This window comes from Castor canadensis, chromosome 8, assembly GCF_047511655.1.
Source record: "Castor canadensis chromosome 8, mCasCan1.hap1v2, whole genome shotgun sequence".
NCBI lineage: Eukaryota > Metazoa > Chordata > Mammalia > Rodentia > Castoridae > Castor > Castor canadensis.
In genome coordinates, this window is record NC_133393.1 from 107,231,560 (window position 1) to 107,247,157 (window position 15,598).

Below are 15,598 nucleotides of genomic sequence, written 5' to 3' on the forward strand. Positions count from 1 at the left end.
TCCAGTATTCACACATACTCCTAGGAGGATCTTTTGGGCACTTCTTATTTTATGGGGAATTCTAATATACTTGGATGGATGGCTGCCAGCACTGCTACACAGCTGAAAACAAAGAAGAAGGGACATCCATCGGACAGTATGGTTGACTCCCACATCCATTCTATCTGCCTCCAGTGTAAAACAAGCCATTCCATCTAGGTGGAATTAAGAGTCAGGAACAGGGATATTCTCTAATAACCATAGCAATATAATAATCCCTTCCACACTAACTGTGCAACATATCCAAACTAGTAAGCACCTGGAATTCTTTAGACCTTGGTTATTAATGTATCAGAAGTTTGTCCAATCAGCTCAGCTCAGAATTTCTACTAAGAATTCTGAGGCAAAGATAGGGTTTTTTCTTATGACAAAATATTCAACCTAGATAGCAAAATATAACCTAAAAATGCTAAGTATTTTTACACCATAACACAGATCAACCTAAGGGTAAACCTTACCCATGGGGCCATGTAAATGAAGCCAGGTTCCTGATTAAGCCATACCAGAAGTCATCTCAACTTATGAGATTTTCGGTTACCAGACAATAAAATGCTTCCGTGGTTCAGTTTAGTTTGTTTTTAGAATTTATGTTAGCCATAATGATCCTGGTTTGCCTTGGAGAGTCACAGATTACAGATATTGTGCCAGTATAACTATTGACAAAGTTACCTTTCACTTCCAAAGGTATTCTGGTTTGAATTATAAATTATATGAGCTCCAGTATCATAACTGCTGCAGTAAGGGCAGGACTTCAGGCGGTTAGAAGTGGCCAAAACACTCACAGAGATAAGAAAAAACAGCTTTTACAAAAAATCATATATAGAAAATGTATTTTAAAAGGGAGATAACATCTCAGCAGTGGTCTGAGATCATTCAATGAAAAAGCAAATAATCCCATTTATACTGACAGACCTTCAGGTTTTTACATTAAAGCAGCATTTTCCCAAAAAGTTCTAAAGACTCTCTTCAGGAATAATAATAAATGCAATACTAAAGGTATCATCTGATCCATTATATTTGAGAAAAGTTCCATTCTAGAACCCCAACTTAAAGTAAATCTTAACATAGTAAAGGCTCCTGGGGGAAAAAAAAAGAAAATTGCTTAATTTTATTCACCCAGTATTTACTCAATGTATTTTATCACAGAGAGCTGTTTTTCTAAAAGATATTCGATAGTATGCAGTCAATAACCATTCCACTGACACTGATTTGGGAAAAGCTGTAGTCAGTAATTAATGACTCTGAGTCACCAAAAAAATATATAAAATTACATTTAGTGTCTTTGACTCAAAAAGTTGAAAAGTATTTCATGTATTCCACAAAGATTTTCTTTCAGAATGTTTAAAATTTTAAGTGTTGAGTAAATAAACATGTAAATGAAAAAACAAAAACTCAACTCCCCTAATGACTAATTAGGAACCATAAATGTCAGGAAGAATCTCTACCATATAAGTAAAATGGCACCTTTACAGGCACTGTGACTTTTTTGCAGGATATAAATCCTATTGTGCAAGAGAGAAAAAAGCTAAAGACATACACATACACACACATACCAGTAATTACATCTAAGTAGACTTCCATACTAATCAAGAAACATATAAGCTGATGTTCTGTAGCACTTTAAGATGTGCATTATCTCAGAGGTCATATCAACCATAATGACTTTACAAGGGACTTGAGAAATTGCAACCTTTGCTATATAAATTCTTAGCAAGCTAAGGGGGCTCTTTCATGCTGAAATATAAACATGTGCTCAGGAGAAATATGCCAGGATTTATTTCACTGTCCCCAAGGGGTGTTCACTTGACTCTGAGTAGAATAAAACAAAAAGCTTCAGAGATTCCCTAAAATAAATCCTGCTTACAGCAGATAGACTGGCATCTTTGGTACAACTTGGGCCTGGTGATTTCTATAATTCAGGAAGTCCTCAGAGCTGTGGAGAAACACTCTAAAAAGACTTTTGACAGGAATTCCATGTTGGGCATCTGAAATTCAGAGAGTGAGGAGGGAGGGAGAATGCATGGCTTGACTAAGGCATCAAATATGACTAAAGCCACTGGAGGAAAGAAACAATCCTGGAATGGATGTTGAGTGTAAACACCATAAGCACCATCACCACTGGCATCCGCTTCTGTGGACCTTTTAGGTGGCTACAGCAGGGATTTAAGGACACAATAGCATTTTACTTCCATGTGATGCCATCTAACTCCACGTTAGGCCGAGGTCCTTCATGTCATTTGTACTGCCATGGTTTTAGTTGCATAGATATTTGCTTGAGATGCACATGATATCATCCTTTGAGAGAGAAGCAGCAGCCCTTTACTTCATAGCTTGTGTTTATGTAAATGTAAGAAATTAGGTTGAAGTAGTTATTTTCTCTAAAGAAGACAGAAAAACATCTGAATACTTGAAAATGTTAAACATTGAGACATGCAAAAATTCTAACTATAAGAAAACCCTAAATTCATACATGTACATATATTAAATGACAGATGATAGATAAGTAGATAAATGATGGATAGATAGATAGATAGTCAAATATTAGGCAGGAAGCTATAGAAGAAAGGAGTATTCCAAGGTAATTACTAATATCAGGACTCTATACTATTTCAGGAGAATTTTTCATATGCATTTAATCTAAGGCTTGCTCTTTCCCCTGGGACAGATTATGGCTTTGGTTTCATCTCAAAAATATGGAAACAGACTCAGGAAAGCTAAGTGGCTTGCTTACATGCTCATAGTAGATAGAAATGGCTGGGTTGAAATTTGCATCTGGTTATTCCTGATACACTGCCCCTTCTACATTATCTTAAACAGAGTTAAGAATTGTACAAAAAGAGAATTCTGAGCTTCCAACTTAATGGGTGAAGTGGTCCATCTTTATCTCTCACCTGATGTCCTGTATAGATGCAAATAAACATATTGAAATAAAAATAATATAGGCTTGTATCAATGGAGGCACTTTCATATATGTACATCATTTCCTCTGGCCTTTACAATATCCCCATAAAATATGTAACAGAAATATAATTTATTTCCCCATAAAAATTGGGGAAATCTCAAAAGAGATGAAGAAACTGAGACACTTAGCTGCTAAATCATTGCCCAGGATTATATGAAAGCTTGGTAAGAGAAGTGGAATTACTAGATCTGAGATGGGATGGTAGGTGTTCAATTCTGTAAGACATTTTTAATGACTTAAGAACATCTGTGTTGGTATTTTTCTGTGTTCTACTCTCTTCTTCAGCTCATAATAGAGTGTTTACTTATGCACAGTGCTGTGCCAAATGCCCTGGGAAAGGCAAATAAGAGAGTGAATCTGCTTTCTAGGAATTTACAATTTAAGAGAGCTTTGACAGTTACTTGCACTCAAAATATCAGGAAGAATGAAATGTGCCCCTTTGGAGATAGGGAACAAATCCAGCAGAAGCAAAAGATCACTCATTAATGGAAAACCAACAGAGCAGAGGCTCAGGAATAGTTATTATATGCCCCAGTATTCCAGAACAATCCCAGTTTGTGCCTACTGTCCTTTTAGTGGCCCCTTTCACTCTCCAAGTATCCAAATCTGTATGAAAAATTATGCAATCAGCCTTTTCATGAAGGTGGTAACATTGGGTTGGGCCTTGAAGAATATACATGGCCATATTGTTCCACTAAAGAAATGGATTCTCTTTCCCTTGAATCCAGCCTGACCCTGTAACTTATATTGGGCAACAGAATGCCCTGGAAATAATGTGGTAGTACCAGATCTAGGTCTAGCTTTTAATAGGCTAGGAAGCTTCTGCCCTTATTCTTGGAAATAGTGAAGAAAACACAAGACAAAGGTAGAGGGAAAAGCACCCCAAAACCAGCCTGCAGTTTGTTCTGGCCAATCTCACTGAGATGCCCATGACAGCAACGGAGAAATTATCTGGGCTATTTCAATATTAGCAGATACCATGCAGAGCAAAGTGACAGCTAGACTGTCCTGGATGCAGAGTTCCGAGTAATATAAATGCTTATACGTCAGGCCACTAGATTCCAAGGTGGTTTGTTACACTGCAATAGGTAGCTGGATCACTGAGTGAGCAGACACAGGATTTAATCTTGGCTGGCATGTACATGATGAAATGAATGCTCACTATTGTCCTGGCCCGGCCTTTGTCTTAGGAAAACCCTGACTCCCTTTGTCTCAGGAGTAGGCTTTCTTGGTGAGTCTGTCCTTTGACCAGTGGTAGATGTCTGGGCTCAAGACCATTTTCTCCTTTCCTCTAGGCCTATGCCACAGGGAGGAAGACTTCCTAGGGTCTCTCTCCTTCCTTGCCCTCGCCCCCTGTCTTTTTAGTGAGCCCCTAGGGAAGACTGTGAAGGAAAGCCTTCCAGTGGGCATGAACTGCCCTTGCATCCTGTGACTCCCATGGGCTCTATACTCTTATGCTGTCCCTACATCCAGCATTTAGCAGTCTGTTCACAATACAAGCTGAATTCAATGTACTTACTTCTGTGGCAGCCAGCCTTCTCCAGAGGTCCACCACAGATAAGGCAAGGCCTAAGGTCAATCTCTCTGGAGGTGCTGGTTTTCCTTGATTGTTAACCTGGCTGGTGTCCCTGCAGTCTCAGCTCTCTGATGATTTCACATATGACTTTTTGGGTTATGTTTCTAAATTTCAGACAAAACCAAAGTACGTAGAAGGTTTTTAAACTATGATCCTAGGAACTCTAGGTTTATATAGGGCCCTCAGGGGCAAGGTGAAGGAATGGGCTGCCAAATCTCCCATTTATGTGCCAATCAGCTCCATTTTTAAAAGGGAAGAAAGATGTAGCAGAAAAGGGTCTGAGACTAAAAACAGTTGGAAAACCAGTGGCCCACAGGATGATTTCAAAAGTACCAAGTAAGTACTCCCTTCTCCCAAAAGTACCTGCTCTCTACTTATTTTCCAGAGCCTAAAATCCATCTAAAGAGAGAAAAGCTCTTCACACCATCCTCAGTGATAAAGTTGAAAATGCAGACGTTTCACTGCGAAGTTGACTTAAAACGCATATTCAGCGGGACCAAAAACATATTTTTTCTTGAGGCAAGATTTAATAAGGAGAACAGAACACAAAAATCTGAGCCTGAAAAGGGCCAAGGATGTAGCTTAGTGGCAGAGTGTATGCCTAGCATGCGCAAGGCCCCAACCCCTGAACCAGGGAGGCAGAAGGTAAAAAAGAGTACTTAGTTGGGGCAGAGAAATGTTTTCAAAATCAATGATTCAGGCACAAAAATCAATTCACAATTTTGCTCAGAGTGCACACACACACAAACACACACACACCACACACACACACTCACATCACACACACTCACACCACACACACCACATACACCACACACACACATACACATACACACACCACACACACTCACACCACATACATACACATACCACACACACCACACACACTCACACCACACACACACACACCACACACACTCACACCACACACACACACACACACACACACCACACACACTCACACCACACACACACCACACACACACACACCTACACACCTCTACTAGAGATGCAGGCAATATAAGAAACTGCTTAGCAGCTACACAATGCAAGCAATCATGGTTAGTAGCTCAGGAGGACTGAATGATGACAAGATGTAAATACAGACACTTCTTTCTCAACCAGTTAGCCTGGGAGCTTCAGGCACACAAATGCTCAGCACCTTAGCTGGCTGTGGTTACACAGAACCACAACACTAAAGGATGAATGAAGGAAGAGAAATATGTTAAAGACAGGCATCATGAAAAATGGTCCATTGCAACACCACTCAAAATGAGAGCCGTAGAAAAGGTAAGTGCCTCTCCAGAAAGTACCTTCAGTATCTACACTTCATATGAATCATCCAAGGAAACTCTTCATTGCCAGAGAAGCAAGGTCTAGAAAAAAAATGCTAATATTGCTGAATGTGGTCGCTATTGTAATATCAAGTGAGGAAGAGTAGGCTGGAAACAGCTTTAACAATTTTCAAGACAGGCTTTTGGTAAATATGTTCAAAAGAAAATAAATGTAGAAGTAACTTCTCCAATCCTTGCATGCAATTATTAATGTGCAGACAAGTAGCTCAAGGTATGTAGTTTATGTAGCACAAGAGAGATTAATGCAGAGAGCATGTCATTATTTCTGCAGAAGCATGTATTTCTCAATTAAAACATGAAAACTTACATATTACAGAACGTCTATGATCATATTCTTGATATCAGTTCAAGTCATTTAATTGTTATTTATTTGATTGTATACATAAATCTCATCTTTGCAACAAAAAATATGAACCGCTCTAGAACTTATTATTTCTGCTACTTTTTTGCACTTCATATATTAAGCAAAACCACAGGCACTTAATACATACTTGAAGATGGAATGAATAAACAGAAAACAGTATTCAACATGAGTACAAAGCATAACATTAGATTGTACTTTCTAAAATGTGCAGAGCAAGTTTTGACTTCATAGATAGTCAGACTTGCTGGATTTCACAGGATGGTTCAAGAAATTTTGATCTTCAACGTTTGCATCACTTTAAGCCTGCATATAACATTTAGTGTCTAAAAACATTTAAATATCACCAACACAAGAAATTGTCAACCGAAACTGCTAATCTAAGAGCGAAATTTTATAAGAAATGTACATTTTAAGCCAGTAAGAGTAAACTCACACTTACGGGTTAACCTTAATATGTTTTTTTTCTTTTTAACAACTTTATGAAGTATTATTGATATATAATAAAATGCTAATACTTATACAATTGATACACTTTGAGTCAAAGTCATCACAACAAACAAGATACAACTAGATATCCATATGTAAATTATGTAAATTATGTTCTTCATCACTTCTAACAGTTCCTTTATGGTCTCTTCCACCAAACCTAGTATTCATTCCTCCTGCCTCTTGTCCCTAGGTAAAGTTAATATAAAGTTTATACACATGTGAATAAAGCAGGCATTCTTAGGAATGTGTCCAGCTTCTTTTATTAAACATAATTATTTGGAGATTCATCCATGCTGTAGCATGCATCAATAATTCATTCCTTTTTATTGCTGAATAGTATTTATTACATAGACCTGCCATAGTTTATTCATTCGCTGATATATATTTGGGCTGTTTGCAGTTTTAATTATTATAAACAAAGCTCTTGTGAAGATTTATATACAAATCTTTGCATATACTTATGCTCTTCTCTTTCATAAATACCTAGAAATGAATGGCTTGATGATTTGGTAGGTGAAATTTTAACTTTTTAGGAAACTGCCAAACTGTTTTTATCAGTGGTTGTACCATTTTATATTCCCACCAACTATATATGAGAGTTCTAGTTCAGCCACACCTTTGTCAACACTTAGAATGGTCAATTTTTTTCACTTTAACCATTCCAATAGGTGTTACAACTGTCTCATTATGTAATTTGCACTTCCTGACTGACTAGCAATGTTGACCATCTTGTTATGTGCTTAACTGCTATCCATATACCTTCTTTGCCCATTTTAAAATATTAGGTTATCTGAGTTCTTACTACTGAGTTTTGAAAGCATTTGCATGGTCAATATAAGATTAAGTATAAGCCTCACAATTTTTTCCTCCCTAAGCTCTACATTGTCTTTTTGCTTACTAAAAGAACATTTTTCTTAATATTGAAGAAATCCACTTTTTCAATGTGTGTGTTTTGGGGTTGTGCTTTTTGTGACTTCACTAAGAAATTTTGCCTAATCAAAGTCACAAAGGACTTCTCCTGTCTCATTATAAAAGTATTACAGCTTTAGGAATTACATTTATGCCCATGACAGACTTTCAATTAATATTTAAAATGATATAAGGTGTGGGCTAAAGCACATATTTCCAGGTGGATACCCAATTTTTTAGAATAGTATTAAAAATACTATTCTTTCTCTACTGAACTGCCTTTGCATTTTTATCAAAAGCTATTGTCTATAAATGAGTTCATATTTTAATTCTTCATTTCTGTTTCAGTAATTTATTTGTCTACATTGATACTAATACCATACTGCCTTGATTAGTGTAGATTTATAATAAATGCTGGGATCAGTGTTAGTCATTACTTGGCTTTTTTTATTTTTCCAGTTGCTTTGGCTATTCTAAGTCCTTTGCCTTTCCATATGAATTTTGGAAACACTTTGCTAATTTCTACCAAAAAAGAAAAAAAAAAAAGTTCACTGGGAATTTGGGATTATATTGAATTTATAAACAGTGGAATTCAGAACTTCCACTCTCACCCTTTTTCCCCTCCCTGGCTGCCAGTTTTATAGGATGGTGGTGCATTCCAGTACCTGTGGCTCTGGCAGAGGAGGGGCCAGAGAGTGAGATCAAATCAGAGATAAGGTATCTTTGCTTAGTATGTCTCCAAAACACCCAAGGCTAGTTCGTTATCACTTCTCTCCTTTTTCTTCCACTTTTATTTCTTTCCTTTCCCCCCACCCCCCTTCCCTTCCACCTTCTCACTCTCCTTCTAACCTTCCATTTGAAGGTATTACATATTAACTAACCTTCCAACCAGGCTCAATGTTTCACAGTTATTTCTCAACTCTCAGGACTCTGAAGCAAGCAAAAAATCCCTTTTAGACTATCCACATTTGGGAGGCTTGGGGTGCATTTTGACAAATAGATACACATCATCAAAATTAATAGTGCTTTCCTTCCCCAACCCCCTACCCCAACACATCACCCTCCTCTCTTTATTTACCACAACTCTTAGGAAAGATGAAACACAAAGGATTATAAGTATGATGTGTATTTCTGGGGATGAAACTACCTTAAAGGAGTTTAATGACAGAAAATAATTTTAAAATGACATTACTTTAATCAAAAGATTTTTATAATAATTTTTTTTTTACAATTTTTTCCTAGTCAGCAGCCCTCCCATTTACAGTGTTCAACTTAAAGAAATCTCAACATTTTTCCCACTGCTGATTGGTTTTTCTTTAATTTAGTAGGGGAAATGCCTCCAAAAACATGATAGAGAACCTATGCCAATTTTATTTTAAATTCCATCTCTACTGACTATTAGAAGCATAAAAAATAAACTGTACAAGAATGTGAAAACAATTACACAGCTGGTGGCTAAAACTATGCAATTCAGAAAAGAGGAAACTGCTATTAAAAACTGAGAAGAAAATAAAGAATTTTAAAATCAATTCCATTTTAAATTGCCTCTTCTAGGCAAGCTTATACTTACACTTTTATTTCCACAGAAATAAGAAATAGAATAATAAATGTGCATTACAAAGTCAACCCTAGCACTTTCCAATGTTCATTACCTTCACTATCTTCTTCTGGACTGGACTTTTTAAGGCAAGACCATGGCTAAAAGTTTATTATTTCTCCCCTGGGCTTACCTTGCAAGTTCTATACCTGCCAGCAGGTGGTATCTTAGGTCATGATGTAGATTTACCCCAGGTGTGAGTAAATGAAAGCACACTGGATCTTGGCAATTATGCCCATTCTATTGAAAGTGAATTACTTATGAAAATTACAATCATAAATTATTAACTAGCTCTTACTTATCATGTATAACGGTGCTTTCTCAAGACTTAAATCTGAATTCTCAAAATATTCACGACAAGCCAGTAGGCTATTCTTTTTCCTTGGGATTTTGGTTGGGGTTTGGTTTGGTTGGGGTTTGTGGGGTTTTACCAGTTGGAGAGTGCATAGTCACAGTGCTTCTGCAGCAGCATGCATCTCTCTGCTCTATTTTCCCAATTAGAAGGCTTACTTTCTACCTAGGTGGCCTCACTCTTGCCTAACTCCCAGAACACTACCTTCAATGTGACTTAATTTTCATTGAATTATCTAAGATTATTTGTTGAAGACCTTAGATGCTCTCTATCTACTATGTTCTTTGTTAAAAGAACAATGTTTTCTTTTAAAAAGTTATTGAAAAGCGGGCTACGGGCATGGTTCAAGTGACAGAGCATCTGCCTCGCAACCACAATGCTCAGAGTTCAAACTCCAGTACCACAAAAAAATAAAAAATAAAAACCATGCCCAATCTACCACTCAAAGATAACATCACCACTAAAAGCTACTGTAATTTTCCCCAGAGTTGTCATGTTCTACATTTTCATCATTTTTGTTTTGTTTGGATTTTTATTCAAGTTTATTTTCTACTTCACTATTTTTGATACTCCACGGTGTTACATTTTCTATTCACTTCTCTATAAAAGTTTTCTAAACGTGGTTAAAGTATCTCCCTTGGATGATTGTCATTTGGATTAAATAGGTTAAAAACATTTTCTAGATCCTTAGAACAATGCCAGGCATCTAGTAAGTGTTCAGTAAAGGCTAGCTCTTATCACTGTTTCCGTTGAGGTTGGCTCTCAGAATTGTCCAACTCTGTAATCCTTCCTCTTCCTTCTCCTGCATAACTGGCCAGTTTCACATATGCAACATCCCCTCAGGCACTGCTGAATGAAGAACAACATGTTTTATAAGACCATCTCATATCTATGTTCAATCTGTCCTAGAAGAAATAACCCCTTTGAAGCCTTAGGAAAATGGTGATCTCCTTCCTTACAGATTATCTTAATAGAACCCAGGAGAGAATCTTATTTTTTGATAAAATGATTTCCTCATAGGAAATCATTCCTATTCCATTCAAATAACTCTTAGAGACACATCCTTGTCTATATGGAAAAGAAAATGGTCAGGTAAGAGGTAAGAGAAGAAGAGAAGCAATGTGTTTTCAGTTAGGACATCCAACATTAAAGGACAGTAAAGGTACCAGTGTGTGCATCTCTGGACCTCTAGTGTGGATTCTATTCCTTGAGAAATAATCCATTTTGTAAAACCTCTATTTGATGTGGCAGAGCGTTCCTATGGCCATACCTGTCCACTGCTTGCAGTAGCTTCCTATGCAGGAAGCAAACATCAGTGGCACCCCTATAGATGTGGAAATCCAAATAGTGCCATCCACCAATCCATGCAACCATCCATCCATCCATCCATCCATCTGTCCATTCATTCCATAGGTATTTACTAAAGATTTAAATATGCCCATACTGTGCTCAATGCTAGGCTACAATGTTATCTAAAATCAGATACCACTCCTGCCCTTGTTCAGCTCATAATCTAATAGAAGTGACAAATACTAAGAAAAAAATCATGAAAATGTCTATAGAATTAGGAAAGAGATCATGAGAACATAGATCTCATAATTCTTAAGGAAGGAGCAATGGAGTTATATTCCAAAAGATGATTAGGAATTAAGTAGGAAAAAAGAGCACAAAGAATGTCCAGACAGTGGCACTAGTTTCAGGCCAGTGCAAAGACCTTCAGTCTTATGCAGAAGGTTTCTAGGCTGCAGTACAAAAGGCATGGTGTGACACATGTCTTGGGAGACAGGAGGGGTCCATGCTTTGGACTGTCTTAATCCTAAAAATAGCTGGAAACCTTTAAGCAAAGGAATCACATGACCAGATCTGCCTCTTAAAAAGATCACTGAAGTCTAGTGAGAAGGAATTGAAAGGGGGAAAAACAGATGCTGGAGACACACAGGAGGCAATGTCAATCTCAAGACACCCAGGTCACATGCTTACCAGCGGCCCCTTGGTCTGTGATCATCTCTAATCACTCACTCCTCAGGTCACTGCACTCCTCAGATTCACTAGTATTGCTGATGGATAGGTGCTCTGGGATGTCCCTTAGTCTGAAACTACTGAGGAACCACTCACTTTTCACTCCAGGGACTAACTATGCATCATCACTGGTTTATCAAATCAGGGCTGTTTTCCCCCATTTCTACATCCTCTCAGTCATTCCACTAGGGAATTGGGGAGCACCACACCCAAAGGCTTCAAATACTGCCTTTCTAAAACTGAACATAAGGATCAGGAGTAATGCTACTACCATATGTACGACACTAGCTAGGTTTAATCCTCAGTACACACATACACACACACACACAACCTGAGCATTAAAATTAAAGAATCAGTTTTAAATAAGTGTGTTTTAGTTGTTTCTTCATGAGCATATTTTGGATTGAATGGTTACTTATATCAATCTTCAGTATGAATCTAAGTAGAAATTGGGAAAAGACTTAAAAAAGGAAACAGCAGCTACACCCCTATTATGAACTATAAGGCAGAACAATATAGCTAGTACAGCTGGTGCATATTTATGAATAATTTTTAAGAAGTCATTTAATTTAATAGTTTCCACCTTTTTAGTAGCTTTTACTAATAAGATTCAATGCTATGAATCCCTCTTCCTTTTTCTCCTACCACGTTTTTAATAACAATTTAAGAAGTAATATATCCCAGAAGAAGGCAGCAAGAAGCATTCAACTAACCCCTGTGGTAACAGTTTCTATAGTCCTAGTGAATATACATTCTACATTTTACCATGCCAATGCTTTACAAATAAAATTTTAAATTAATTAGTTAACAGCATTTGTGGAGAACATTTGTTATAGAATTTCTCAATTTTTAATAATTGTTGTTTATTGCACAGCCTAAGATAATGCTTGGAGACTAAACCACCATGGACTTGATAATGGGATTCACTGGTTTTCATTTCATAAGCATGGAATCTTGCACTGAAATATTAAATAGGTTTATATAAAATCTAATCAAGGCCAAATAAGGAACCTCTAGCAAATCTAGAAGTAAAGCTGATGTATTTTTATCACCAAACTGAAATTCTGACAGCCACGTAACATTGCTTTGACTTTTCCATCTATTTTAGAATAAAAGTTCCTCAAAAACAGAAACTGGTATGTGCCAGTCATGCTGACTGAAACCTTAACTATTTATACTGCTGCCAATATCTAGCAATGGTGTTTCTATTCTTGTACTTTGTATTTTAGAGTATTCAAGTTCTTCGAGTGTAAATTGTTTAGTGTTTATCTACTTATTTCCGTTAAAAATAATGTAGAAAAAATAAAAATCTTACCTTGAAAAAATATTTTTCTTTTTTGTGTTTATGGAATATGGTCTCCCTATATATATCCCAGGCCACAAACTCCTGAATCTCCTGCCTCAACCTCCTGTGTGCAAGGATTACAGATGTGCACCATTATGGCTGGTAGCTTACTATAAACTTTTTCTAAAACATCAAAAGATTATTATTGGAGGGAAATAAAAGTTGCCATCAGTATCAGGATTATTTCTGTCAGGGAATAAGCTGTCATCAATAACAATGTGCACACCTCCCTATCCGGCCCAGTCTGAGAAACACCCATCTCTTTGTGGTACCATAACAGGAGCCATGAGGTATGTGTAAGAAAGAACAAAGATAGCTATTCAACATTTTTATAATCAGACAGCGAAAGAATTCCAAAAGGAAAATGTACTTTTAAAGTATTATTTTCTATCTTTGACTCATAAAAATTTGTTCAACTATTTCCCTCAGTAACACATAATTAAAATGAAGCAGTCAAGTCAGGTTTCACTAAACTTTCTAAAAACAGAAGACAAAATTTAAGAAATTACTTTGCTTGTAACTATAAAAATGTCATCCATGATAGGTAAGTTTATTTATTAGTTTTCACCCCCCCCATCATATCTATTTTATGTCTCTTACTAGAAATATTCTCCTAACCAAAGCTACATGTGGAAAACTAGAATTAGACATGATCTTTTATTCAGAATGTCAAAAGCTGTCAGAGACTTGAGAGAGAAGACAAACGGACAATAATAAAGCCTAAGTGAGGAGCCTAATTACTAAAAATTTTCTTCTGTCATTTGTTTTCAAACAATACCTTTATTAACTCTGTTTTCTGGATCCCAGAGAGACAGATATTTTAATCCGTTTTCCTTATATACACCTAACCACCCACCTCATGGTAGGTAAAAAAACAGATTTACATTCAATATCTGTTGAAGGAATGAAAGACCCAAGAGAATGAGTGCTACAAAATTAGTGCCTGATCTCCAAGCAGAAGTTTCTGCATCAATCTGGTTCCACAGGAAGCAACTGTCCATGCCCTCACTCCCTGCCATCTGCTTTTCACCCAGTTACTACTAGCAAGTTACCAACATCCTTCTAATGGTGAAATCCATGAACTAAACATCATTTCAGCTTCCTCCTTTATTCTCTGTACTTTTTATCACAGAAGAAACGTCTCTGAACTTCAAACTCCTATTCTGTGTTCTCTGTCACTTCTTTTAATTCCTTCACCGACTTTCTCTTCCTCTTTTTACTATCCACACAGTTACACCTAAGGGTGTCACTGACACTATCTTCCTGGAGTAATTTCAATGATGACTTTACTCAATACAACTTCAAAATTTCTAGTCCTTAACACTTCTTGGCCCCCCAGATCTGATTCCCTCGGACTTCCTAATCCTCTCCACCACCTGGATAACTTACTATTGCCTCCAATTCAACAAGGCAATCCCAAATCCATCATCTTTCCAGTACTGCCAACTAATCTATCCTCTTGACCTCTCTATCAATGCCCCAGATAGCCAAGTTTTAAAACCCTAGGATCATCTTTAATTCTTTCCTCTACCTATATGAAGTCAATTTCCTAGAGGAACATACTTTGTCTCTCTCATCTCTCCTTTTCTTTAACCTTACTAGTCTGTTGTAAATGATCTTAATCTTGTTTGGTTTTGTTTTTCTTCTTCTGTTTAGTGTATTCATTTTATAGTCTCATTTCCAGCTGCTTGTCTCCAAGATTTTACTCATTAGTCAAATAGACTATTAAGGATTCCCATCCACACACATCTTCCTTCCTCCTGCTTTGACCATGCTGTTTCCTTCTGTTTTGCAGGCCTTTCTGTCATCTCCATGGACTGCCATCTGCCCATCTTTGGAGTGTATATCAAAGAGGGATTTCTCCATGAAGCCTTTCCTGATTTCCCCCAAGCAAACATGGGATATATATACTTTTTTTTTTTAATCCATAGGGTTTTTGCTGTTTCTCCCACATTTCTCTTCCAACATCAAATGCTGCCTTACATGATTATGTACCTCTCATGGCTTCTCCTACTAGCCTACAGACTTTGTGAAGCAGAAATTGTAATTTATTTGTTTTTGTTTTCCCTGTAGAAGCTTGCATGCAGTCAGAATGCAATATTTGTATATTTGTTCCAAAAAGAATTTTTAGTCATTCAATCTTTGTTGAAATGATTAAGAAAATCTGTTACTTTTATGCTTCTACTTTAACCATCTCCAATATCCTTGTTCTTACCAATAGCCCTTCAAGATGCTGCTAGATACTTATTTATTCTAATATTTCAAATAAAATTAACCTAAAAGCATTTTTGGTTTCCAATCTCTTCCTCTACTCCTCCTTTCTGCACACTCCAAACCAGAGTTCTCAACACTACTTGCAAAATTTTAGACTAAATAATTCATTGTTGATAGGGAAGGGGCTGTCCTACACATTGTATGACATGTAGCAGTATCTCTGGTCTCTACCCACAAGATGCACCCACTGATCTCCACCAGTACTGTCAAATAGAAATATAATGAAAGTTACAAGCATATGCAATGTGTGTAACTTTAAATGTTCCAGAGGTACATCAATAAAATAAATAAATAGATAAAAGTAAGAGGAAACAAAC

General features: G+C 36.9%; 1 protein-coding gene and 1 long non-coding RNA gene across 3 annotated transcripts in view; both read right to left on the reverse strand.

Annotated features, from left to right (window-relative positions):
* The window catches only part of Grip1 (glutamate receptor interacting protein 1), a 644,165-nt gene that overhangs the window by 594,776 nt on the left and 33,791 nt on the right, over positions 1 to 15,598 (reverse strand). The gene's annotated exons all lie outside the window — the stretch shown is intronic.
* Positions 1 to 15,598, reverse strand: part of LOC141425793 (uncharacterized) — a 188,717-nt gene that overhangs the window by 140,677 nt on the left and 32,442 nt on the right. The gene's annotated exons all lie outside the window — the stretch shown is intronic.